The sequence below is a fragment of the Protopterus annectens genome, chromosome 4.part0 (genome assembly GCF_019279795.1).
Source record: "Protopterus annectens isolate FY-2018-M chromosome 4.part0, PAN1.0, whole genome shotgun sequence".
NCBI lineage: Eukaryota > Metazoa > Chordata > Ceratodontiformes > Protopteridae > Protopterus > Protopterus annectens.
Genome location: NC_056733.1, coordinates 651,258,950 through 651,271,659, shown reverse-complemented (window position 1 = coordinate 651,271,659; position 12,710 = coordinate 651,258,950). Strand labels below are relative to the sequence as shown.

The following is a 12,710-nucleotide window of genomic DNA, read 5'->3' as shown; positions in this document are numbered from 1 at the left end:
AGTTTTCTGCCTAAGAAAATGAGCCAAAAGCTCTGCTCTACACCTAATAGTTCTAGTGTTAAACCTAGCACAAAATTGACAGTTAGGGATGTCATGGTTTGAGCCTAAGCAAGTTACACAAAGCGTACGAAGTCTCTGTGAGGAATCTGTTTGCCAAAGAGGAGACAATTGTTAACGTTATCTGACATGAGTCAAAGAAGAAAGAAAGGAGTTCCCCAACGGGGTGGTTATCTTTCTGATGACATCTCTCTGCTGTGGGCCGACTGACGCACTTGAAATCTGCTTCGGGGTATGGCAGCAAGAAAAGACTGAAATGATGACACAGACTGGCTCCCTTTATACCAAAGCGTACGGATGTCGGTCAAGGCATCCGGCAGCCTGGGAGGCTTTCTTTCTTCTTTGACTCATGTCAGATAAAGACAACAGTTGTCTCCTCTTTGGCAAACAGATTCCACACACAGACTTCTATAAAAGGCAGATCATGTCTCCTAAACCTGATAGACTTCTTTGAAGCGGTCACCAAAGCCGTAGATGAGGGTAAGGTGGTTCACACAGCCTATCTAGATCTCACCAAGGCTTTCAACACCATCCCCCACTCTGGAATTATAGATAAACTCACTAAACTAGGTATAAATACCTATGTCACAAGATGGGTTGACAAATGGCTCACTGACAGAGCCCACAATGTGAAAGTAGCAGACTCTAAATCCAACTTCAGACCAGTGACAAGTGGAGTACCACAGGGTTCAGTCCTAGGTCCTCTCCTATTTGGTATCTACTTCTCTGAAGTACAGGCTAACACAGAAGGTCTTTGGCTAACAAAGTTCGCAGATGAATGCAAACTAGGAGCCATAATCAAAACTCCTAACGATGTGGACATCCTACAAAAGGGCCTCACTGAGACAGATGCCTGGTGTCAAAGCCATGGCCTCAAGCTCAATGCCAAAAAGTGCACTGTCATCCCTTTTGATAAAAACTCTGTACCCATGAACTACCACATAGGCGGTACTTAACACCAAAAGTGTGATAAGAGATCTTGGGACACAAGTGGACAGTAGTCTCTCCTTTGATAATCACATCGCCACAGTAGTCAGGAAATCCTTCTACGTGGCACACCTCATCACAAAAAGTTTCTCATCCAGGAAAAAAAAAAGGAGGTCATTGTTCCCCTCTACTCATCACTCATTAGACCCATTATAGAGTAAAACACCCCTTTTGGTATGTACCTCACAATACATCTACAACAACTGGAAAGGCCACAGAAATACCTCACAAAGAGGATTACCAGCCTCAAACAGATGCCCTACACAGACCGTCTCAAAAAACTCCAGCTTTACTCTGTCGCATATCGCCTACTCAGAGGCGATCTCTGCCTAACATACAAAGCTATGTCAAACCCAGACCTGTTGGACATGCTCCATTTAAAGAAATCCTAATCCTTCCGAGATACACGTTCTAGGGACCTAAACCTTGTCACCACAATAAACAGAACATGCTGGAGGGATAGATTCCTGTCCCAGAGACTTCCCATACTCTGGAACAAACTGCCTATCTATATCAAACAAAGCTCCTCATTAGCACTCTTCAAGAAAACTCTTGATGATTGGATGGGAGATAGGAAATTCACCCTGGGGATCACTTCTGTGGCTCTGCTTGACAGGGGCACAGGAAAATAATTTTCTTGGGTGGCAAAAGCCAGGGTACCGTTTGGCTAGGCTTATATAGGCCCTAGGGCCAATAGCCTAGTACCTACCTATGAAATACGTTTTTCTGGTACTCAGGCCGACTGAGGGGTTTCATGGCAGGAAATCCCAACTGTCAGGACTGTAATAGTGAAACAAGAAGAATATCTGGAAGATTAATGGACTGACTGATGTAGGATTCTAACACCACCTTTCGAAAAAAGAAAGTATTGGTTTGTAGTGTTACCCTGTCTCTATGGAATACTAAATAAGGAGGCTAGGAAGACAAGGCTTGCAGTTCAGAAAGTCTAGGAGCAGAAGTTATAACTGCCAAAAATACAGTTTTCCAGGTTAAAAACTTTAGTTCACATTTAGCTGCTGGTTCAAAAAGGAGAGCGAGTCAAAGCTTATAATACTAAATTTAAATCCCAAGGTGGAGTTGGATCTTTAAAAGGTGGTCTCAGAAGAAGAGTGCCTGTTATAAAAGCCTTACAAAGTTTTGAGGAAGCTAGGGTGGAATTAACTCCTACATCAAAATTAGAAATGGCAGCTAATTGTACTTTAACAGTTCAGGAACTACCCCCCTTCATTAAAGACTGTGGCCAGAAAGTTATGAGCCAGTTGCCCAAGTACGGAAACTCCCGGAATCCCTGCAGTCTCAAGTGAGCTACTACCGCATTGCATTGGTGAACACCCTGGGGGCTGTGGTGAGGCCAAAGGACAGTGCTCTAAATTGGTAATGACTAGCTTCTCAGCCGGAAGCGTAGCTATTTTGGGGATCATCTGTTCAAGATGTGTACTATCACATAAAAATGAAGATCTATTGAGCACATCCAGTTGTCCTTGTGCAGAAAAGGCAAAATGGACTGAAGTGTGACCATGTGGAACTTTGTACACTGAACTGATTTGTTCAGACTACTGAGATTCAAAACTGGTTTCTAGTCCCGTTTTCTTTGGCACTAAAAAAAATCTTGAGTAAGTTCCAGAATCTATCTGGTCTGGGGGGGGGGAACCTCTTGGATGACTCTTTCTAGCAGCTTTTTTATTTCTAGAGCTGCTGCTTTCAGGTACTTTGTTTAGTGATGGAGGGAATATGGAAAAAAGGAATTATATAACTTTTGGAAATAATCCTCTGCATCCATGTATCTTTTATAATGTCTAGCCAGGCTCTGTGATGCAGGGAGAGATGACCCCCCCCCCCCCGACTGTGGGCAATTGGGCCTCCTTTCAGGAGCGTTGACAGGGTCTGTCAGAGAAGGACTCTCTAGACCCCTGGTTATGTGGGCCTCCTCTGTCATGCAGGCAGTGTCTTCCATTAGAGGTCCTCCCTCTGCCCCTTGGGGAACTATCATATGGATCTTGGAAAGGACCCTGGGACTTTCTGAATCACATTTTATGATCACTTCTATGATTCCTACAAAACGATTTTTATGGGGTTAAAAAATGTACACCCACTGCCGACAGGGTCCTAAAATCTTGCTCACACCTGGAGGGTGTGTCCTTTACCTTAGGGCCAAAGAACTTCCAAAGGGTGCACTGACAAAGGAGGACTTGAATGGCTCCACAAAATCACACAAGCGCATCCAGGCATGCCTCCTAATGGAAACTGCCATCCTTGACGTACCTTCAGCCGCATGTGAAATGAGCCTCATGGACGAATTTAAGATCAATTGTAGAGAAGCCATCTGTGAGGTAATACAGCTCTGTGGTTTGGAACTACTGGTCCCAGAGAGGGATTTGGATAGCCGTTTAATCAAATCCCTCAGCAATCTAGTAAAGTGTGCCAAATAATTCAGTGACCTGAGTGCAGAGGTTACTGAAGCATATACATGCTTCCTAAAGCTGTCCAACAGCATGGACTCCCTGTTGGGGGGGGGGGGGGGGAGTGGACAGATGAACTCTGTTCCACAAGTTCTGTCTTTGTGGCTGTTGCTATGACCATGGCATCTACTGGTACATCCTTTCTCCAAAACTCTCTTCCTTTCAGTGGTGCCACAATCCGGTCTAGTTTCCTTTGGATCAGCTCAACAGAGTTGGGTTCTTTCCACACCCACCTAGAGATTAAAATCAGTGAGGTCATCGATGGGCAGATTCCCCCTGGAGGTGGATGGGCCAGACCCAAACGATTCCAGGAATAGAGATTCCTCTTGGGAAGGGTTAACAATAGACCAACCACCCCCCTGAGGATTTCCAGGATGTCGCCAAAGGAAACGTTACCAGGTGGTGATCTGGGGGACCTTTCCCCTTCATCAAAATCAGTATCTTTGGTGACCAACTCTTGAGGAGAGTCTAAGTGCCTCCTCTTGCACTTTCTCTTCTTAGGAACTTCCTTGTGGGGATGTTCCAGAGAAGTATCGGAAGAAATAAGTATACCCTGCTCGGTAACCTGGAGACTTTGGGCTGGCTGTCCCTGTGGAGTAGAGCGATGAGGCCAAAGGCACAAAGATGTATGGGATCCACAGGGAAGATCAGAGGGGAGTGGAACCATCAGTCCTCCAGAAGCATGGAACACTCACTCTACCACCTCAAAGGCAGAGCGCTCCAGGGAGAAAAGGCCAACGGAGCTGAAAAGATAAGCCTCTGGACCATCGGCTCCCTCAGACCCGAAAGCAGTCCACCAGAGGAAGAAGCCAGGGACGAGTTGTCCAATGCTGAGGCTCCAAGGGGCAAAGACTGCTCTGACAATTGAGTTGACTAACACCTTGTGTCTGACAACAATGCTTCGGCTCCAACATGCTCGGAGTCGTCAAAGAATGTACTGGAGCCAAATATACAGCAATCTTTGGATCAGACACAGACAGTCCTGAAGACATGAATCCAAGGGCTCAGAAACTACTGGTCCGATCGGAGGAGCCAAGATGGGTGGTGTAGTACTAGCAAAGCTCTCCGGACCCGAAGGGGTAGGAGCTGGGAGAACTCCCAGCTGAATGTGTGCGGAGAGAAACTTTATCATCCTATCCACATCAGCTTCTGTCAGGCTCCTGGAAGAACGAGAGGATGATGACACTGAAGGGGACCTGGAATGGCAGCATCTCTACAAAAAAGGGGATGGCACTTGGGGGGGGGGGGTTCGAGGGGCATGAAAATAGTAAATCTGCTGATACTTTACAAGAATTACAAGAAAAAAATATTTTCTGACTTCTCTAAATGTCTCGGATGTCTTTGATACTACATTTAAGTCTTCTTAATATATAAAGTAGTATAAAAAACAGCATTTACATTATAAAGTTTTGCATTTCAATACTGCAATGCTGCTTAAGTTTATCAGAAGATGTGACACACTGCCTTTGAACAATTAACTGTTCTAATTGCTTTGTTTTGCTATGAAAAGAATAGCTACACGAGAAGCAGCTGTGAATCAGTTTAAGTTCTGTTCCTCTCTGAAATAAAAACAGAGGAAAACAGTTTCACACCTCTGTCTTCTTTATAGCAGCTGCTGATCTACTGACATCAGCAGGACTAATTACCCAGATAAGATTGTCAGCAGTATCTTACATGGTAAACTGCATACTTGTGTGTCTTTGAGGTATGCCATGCAGGCAGAGACACATTCCTCTGCAAAATATTAGAGAAGTTAAGGTTTTAAAATGGGTGGGATTGCCCTTCCTTTGATTTCCAGGGCAAGGGAAAAGTACAGTTGAGTACACTTACCATAAATGTAGATGTTAGAGTGTAATCACTGTTGCAGTCATCACTTTTGGGTTATCTGCTTGCAGTAGCCCTCAGTCGGCCTGATTAACAAAGTCTTGGTTCCTGCGTCGGTTGATGCCCCTTCTTCCATGATGTCTGGTCGTAACTTCTTGCGGTGATTGACCAGGCTGTACGTTCCCTGCAAACCTTTATAATCTGTATCAGTGTAGACAGGCTGTCAACCTTACTGACCACTGCACTACAAGCATTCATTTCAGTACTTGCATATAGTATCTTGCTAGAGGCATTAGAGTTATGTTAGTTGCCACAGATCAAAAGAGTTTTAATGCCAATCTTGCTGGGAGAGAAGGGAGGGAGATGATGTGGGATGCCTGACTCTGTAAAGTGTTTATTCTTGTCCAAGGTAAGCTTGCAATTTGTGTCACCATAACAAGGTGAGCACGAATAAACTCTAGGACTTGAGTGAAGAAGAGTTGAGACTTGGTGTAGATCACTGTGACTTCCAATTGAAAACATAATTGGAGCAAGTAGTTCCTGGCTTGAATGACTAGAGACTTGGTGGGAGCAAAGAGGAGACAGTTGCCAAGATATGGAAACATCTGGAATCCCAGCAGTGTCAAGTGAGCTGCCATGCACTTGGTGAACACACTAGGGGCCGTGGCAAGGCCAGGGCTCTAAAATGATGATGGCTTGCACTGGAGGAGTAGAAATCTCTTGGATCATCTGTCTATTTTGATGTGAGAGTATGCATCATGAAGATCTGTACAGCACACCCAATCATTCCTGCATAACAGTAGAATGGACAGAATCATGACCATTCGGAACTTTGAGTGTTTGACATACTGGCTCAAACTGCGGAGATCCAAAATAGGTCTTGGGTCCCAGCTTTTCTCAGACACAAACCACCTTGATTAATTTCCAAGTCCTTGCTGGTTTGGATAACACTTTTGGCCAGCACGTTTCTATTTCTGTAGATGTTGCTTTCCTCTGACCGGATGGAATGCTGGGAAGTTTTGTAGATTGATTGGGAGGGGTCTACAGGGAAAAGGGTATGCAATAACTTCTGGATGTGATCCTCTGCACCCAAGTGTCTTTGGTGATGGCTGTCCAGAATTTCAGGTGCACAGATAAGCATCCCAGACTTTCTCCACAGTGCAGCAGTTGGGCAACCTTCCAGGAGCGCTGGTAGGGGTTCTCAGAGAAGAGACCTCTGAAGCCCTGGTTTGGTTGGCTTCCTCTGTCATGAGAGTGACATCTGCCATTGGAGTTCCTCCCTCCCTCCTTCCGTTGGGGGACTTGTCCCCATAAAAGTCCAAGGAAGAGCCTTGCAACTTGCAGAGCTACATCTTCCTACCACCTCTCTGGTTTTGGGAAAAGGTCCTTTGAGGGGGTAGAAAAATGTATTCCTATGACAATGTCTTGCTCACTCCTAGATTAAGGTTTCTTTCACCTAGGATCGAATAAGGTGCATCTATCAAAACGAGCATTGATAAATGGTGACCCGCGGCTCTCGAAGTTCCCTCTGAGGTATGGGAAATCAACCTCACAGAGGCGATCAGGGACGCTAGGGCAGCCAGTTGCAAATAAACTGTCTTCTTGTCCTCTGCAGACAAGGACCCAGAAAGGGTACTGGAAATCTCCTTGATCAAGTCTATCTGAAATCTTGTAACATTTAGATTAGATTAGTACTAGGCTAACTGCTCTTCTGGGCCATCTGAAGCCTAGCCAGTTACCCCATGTGAGAATCAAACCCTGCACCTTGTGTCTTTAAGGTAAGCACCTTTACCATGTCATTCTCCCAACATGTGCCAAATAGTTCAGTGACCCAAGAGGGAAGGTCGCTGATACATAAACTAGCTTCCCAAATCTGTCTAATTCTCCAGACACTATCTGGGGGACACACAGTAAAACAATGTTAAGAAAGTTCTGTTTTGGTGGCTGCTGCAACCACCATAGTATCCATGGGGGACCCTTGCTCCAAGGGGTTCTATGCTTGGGAGCAACCAGGTACTTATAAGGCCTTTTGAGGATTAACTCCATGACATCCGGATCATTCCAAGCCTGGTGGGAGATTAGGTCCACCATCTTGTCCACCAGGGGGACTACCCAAGACATAGTTGGAAGGCTCCAAAAGCCTCGAGAAACACAGACCATTCCTGGGAAGGAGGGTCAAAAATCAACCACATTTCTGTCTAAAAAGTTTGAGTATTTCTCAAGAAATGATCTGGGGAGACCCTTCCTCTACATCAAAGTCAGTGCCTTCTTTTAGGGATTCCTGTGGGGAATCCATTTGCCTTGTCTCGCACATATGCTTTCGAGGGAAGTTCCCTGGTGGGATGCTCCGGAAAGGCTCCGAAGTATGAGCAGAGTCCTGACTGAGGACGGTCTCCAGGCTTGTACTGAATGGCTGTCTCCTGATGGGAGAGAATGTATAGAACACGGGGGACCAAGGCAGACAGTTGTGGAGGGGGTGGACTTGAGATGGTGCAAGTATGCTTGACCACAGTGGCAGAAAAAGCTCTTTCTACTTATCTTAAAGGAAGAAGACATGGGAGAAAAAACTGCTGGCATGGTAGGAGCCAGAGACAACTTTCCATATACAAATAGACAAAAGGCTGATAGAGTAATAATTCCAACAGAGATAGCCATAAGATACCAACCTAAATACAAAGAATTTTTCTGCAGATGCTGAAAAAATTCTCTTCAGCATGTCTTCTACAATCCACCTCAGTAGGACGGAAGATGAACATAGTCCTGCCTCTCAGCTGTACTAAGATAGCTTATGGTGGCTGCAGAACTTTAGGATGTTCTATATGAAGACCCATGTCTCACTGTCCTGAACAAGTTAAACAATGCACTTCTTTTAATGTTTAAATGCAACATAAAACTGAAAAATATTAGCAAATTAAGCAGTCAAATAAATATGACATAATATATGTCTGCTCACCTTCTTTCTACCCTGTAGGTGACCTGCGTAAGGCTAAGACTTGAAGGACGAGTCACTGGAGGAACAAAATCTAGTGAAGTAGTGTTCTGTTACCGAGTTCATGTGCCCAGTCCTCAAACCAGATCAAGAGAGATGCCAAGAAGTTGAGAATCCAAGCTGTGAGATAATGTGAGATGATGAAAATGAAACTTTCTGTAGTCCCACATAGAAAGGCTAACAGGAAAAGGATTACAACAGCTGTGTAGTAGAGGAACCCCCCCGCCTTGTCTATTCTGTGGAGAACATGTCCACAGGAGTGAGCACAATCTTGGACAGCACTGCATAACAGTAAAACACACATGTGCAGAGTGCTCTTCTTTTTGAAAGGGGGCAGACTACTTATGTGCAGAGTCAAAATTCCAAAAGGGAACTTGAGCTCTGACACAATGCGACTTTCCCAGCATAGTCTTTTCTCCAGAAGAGGGACCACTCCAAGATCATGCACCAGACCGAGGTCCATTTGAAAATGGATCAATTTTTTTGCCTTTTGATAATAAGTGCCATAAAAATACCTATCTCGTTTCTCAAGAAGATGCATGGACTTCAGGAAAGCTTTGACAGAATTGAGAGCTCACGAAGACGGATGCTTTTCCAGCAGATTCCAGTAGCCATGGACCAAGGGCAGACCTTAAGTGAGTGAAACATTTTCCAGAGATACATGCAACATTAGATATTTCATCAGGGGAGAAAGGGCTGTGAAGAGGAAGTAGGGACAAGAGTCTGAGAAAAGTCACTTTGCATTACTTTACTGCTATACTGCTGAATACCTACATCCTGCAATTTCATTATCTGAATTAGCGACTCAATGGAATACATACTAATTTCTTTCCAAGGAAAATTAGTCAACCGATAGCAAATCTTTTCTATGTAATTTTCTTGAAGTACCCCTTTGACAAGGTGCTTGAGAGACTGACCAGATGCTTACCTCATTATATACAGAGAATATACTTCTTACAAAAGATCAGTCTGGTTCTGGACTGCATTCAAGGAACAGAAATGGCACCCATGGATATTAGGAACACTACATAGAGAAAGATACTGACAGAGGAGGCCTATATCACAATGTTTCTGGATTTCTTCAGTCTTCAGCTCCGTGAATATAGTATTATGAAGAAGGTTTTGCATGGGATGAGTCTAGAGTTCCCCAATCAACTGGTTCAAAAGTTTAACAGCTACTACAACAAAAGTTCTGAATTCAAAGTAGTACACAACTAGCATTAGGGAAAGTACAGTTGTGGGTAACATACTTGTATAACAGATGCTCAAGGAATGCTCACTGCAATTAGAAATCATGAGGGACTCATCCCACTCACTTGCTTTCACTGAAGTCAGCTTTTTAAACAGCAGTTTTGTACTCCCTATGAAGGCTTATAAGGTAGTTTCTTCAGTTATTTGAAGAATAAAAATAACAAAACACCAGTTCACAAATGAACAGTCGTCAGGCTGAAGCAAGCAGCAGTTATTTGGCCCAAAAAAAAAAAAAAAAAGGAGAAAGGGAGAAACTGACTGTGCCATGATATAAGCTACATAAACAAAAACATCTAAAACATAAACAAGAGGTTAACAGGTGTGAACTCAAAAAAAAAAAAAAAACTTAACTACATACAGTCCTCTGAGGGAATAAAGGAAAGGTAGCTTTACTGTTAAAGTAACAGACCTTCATGAAGTAGTTACTGCAAGTATCTTGCCCATAACTGTAAGATGGAGCGGCTAATTACGTTCTGAAATGAGTAATAAATAAATGAATGAATAAATAAACCTATAATGCATCTTTCTGACATCAGAAAAATGCAAACATTTTGGGGAAACAAGTCAATCGATCAACAGCAGGCTCTCCAAATCCCATCTTTGAACTGAAATACAATTTTTCTTTTTTTCACTATTCTGTGACCTTGGATGGGGTTATATTTAAGTTGGGGGGAGTGCAGGGGATGAACAAGGGCTGCCCCCTGGAAATAATTTACTCCATGGTTCCCTGTAGTGCTTTTGATAAGATCTGTTTTACACAACTAGCATTGAAGTTATTTGCTGTTGATTGATTGGAATTAATCCCAATTTTTCTTATGCTCTTCACAGATCATAGTGGCTTTAATGGTCACAAGTAGCACTAGATATGCAGTCCAGGGGAACCACTGAGGAGCCTAATCAAATTTTCCAGATGCCTAAGAGCACTGTTTGGTTAACTGACTTGCTCAGAGTCAGAGAACGGGTAAGAGGAGGCTGAAGGAATTGAACCCCAGACTGCAGAAAGCAGCTCATTAACATCTCCTAGCCTTAGTCTTTTGTGTCAACTGCCACAATGCAGTCATTATGATCTAGTCGCACAACGCAGTGCACACAGCAACCACTACAGAACAGTGAAGTATGTGACCAATACATTTCACAATGGCACACAAAACAGTAAATTTAAAGCTTTTAAAGCAGGTGCTTGATCAGAGATGTACATCATGTCTGGTTGTTGTGTGTGGTAACACTAAGCAAGCATCTTAAAACTTTCAATGCTGTAGAACACTTCACACTCTCACTTTTTTTTTTTTTTGTTTGTCCTCTGTAACTGGTTGCACACTGGGGCAGCTAAAGATACAACATTCTGAAAAGAATTATAATCTCAGACGGACAGCAAGTGGATTTTCTCAATGTGCGGAGAAACAGGTCGAGGGTACCTGCTGCCAACAGCATCTAGGTCTATTGCCAAACTGACAATGCTGCCTTGCCCATTAAATTCCCAAAAGCTAGGTCCCAAAGAATTTACTCCAAGGTAAAAAAAAACATTCTGAAATGTTTCTAAAGTGAAATGATGTCTGGAGACTGGCAGAATGCATGCATTCTATCAAGATAGATGGTGACAACACAAATCTTGGTGAATGGGCACAGCCTTTTATGGTACACTGCATCAAGGTTCCAATAAGCGTCACGGTAATCATTTAAATGAACTCTAAGTGAACTTTATTATGAGCACACAAAAACTGCTAAAGACTAGAGAAACCTTGAGCAAAGGTAAAAATGCTGTGAGATAGAGAGACTCCGGCCATTTGGAAATGTCATACACTCCTATTGCTTTTAGACCAAAAGATGAAAATGTAACCACCACTAACAGTGATTTTACAAGAAAATCCCTGAAAGGTTTATAGTAAATACCACTAACACAGATTTTACATAAAGTCTGAAAGATTTAGGGCTGACAAAAAGTAGACATTTAAGGGTGAGGGATGGAAAAGCTTAATTTGCATGTGGATTACCTAACTTGCATACATTGCCAAAATGTCACTTTATGAAGATGAAAAGCCTGTAACAAATTAATAAAGGACTGGATGATGCAAGCATCACTTTCTAGGGGAGCAGCAAACACATGAATACATGCTGTGTACTCTCTCTCAATGTAGACAGCACCTATCTACATGCAGTGCAGTGCTGTCCTGTACTAAAGGTCTTAATTCCTAAAGGATACTGCTAGTAAGTGTAGTGAAATAAGGAAGCCCAGACACATTGTGTATTCATGATGGTATACCAACTACTGAAGATATACAAGTTAAGGAGGGCAACACGAAAGAAAAATGACAGTAACACTAGTATGGCATCTTCCAAACACCACCCAATGAAATGGCGCCCTTCACAAGTGGACTGCAGTAGGGATTTCAGAGTAAAGCTCTCAGAATAACAGTCAAAATCAGAGAGATGAAAGCCACAACTTACCTGAGGAAGCCTGAATTTTAAACCAAGCCTGAAAAGAGTCTTTAGACCAATATACTTAGTTAACAAATATATAAATGAATAAAACATTCTTGCTTACAAAATATTTAATGATGAGTTCGGTCTTACAAGCAATCTTCAATATATCACTAACCACCAATTATCATAATCACAGATACAATAATAACTTTAACATAATTTATTTTATTTAACATTTGTTTACCAGGAAAGTCCAACTGGGACAGAGCCCATTTTCAGTGGGGGCCCAGGGAGAAACACTCCAGACCAGATAATCAAATGCAATGAAAGTATTAGGGCAAAGTTTATAACTAATATTATTCCTAGGGTATGGAATCAAGTCCCAAGCAACATAAAAATGTTTAGGAACTCCACAGAGCCTGACCACATCCCAGAAAGTTTACTTGGTACTAGAGAATGCAATTTAGTAAACCCCTTCGCCTATCTTACTAAACAGATGTCTATTCACCAGCTTTGCCTCAAATGTAGGACACAGATCACAGCTGACCATTACTTGATAAGTGAGAATCCACAGCTGACCACAGAAACTAGACATTCATTATTCTTACTGTGCAAAGCTATGGAACTGTGTGTTATGAAATTTTGTTTAGCGAAATACAACTTATCTCCTGCTTCTGGATATGAAACAATACAGATTTATTTAAGGAAAATAATGCCTTGAA

The 12,710-nt window shown here is 42.8% G+C and overlaps 1 protein-coding gene across 1 annotated transcript in view; it reads right to left on the bottom strand.

The window, feature by feature from the left end:
* Positions 1–12,710, bottom strand: part of LOC122799503 (MLX interacting protein) — a gene marked incomplete in the record, with an annotated part of 1,086,811 nt that overhangs the window by 589,703 nt on the left and 484,398 nt on the right.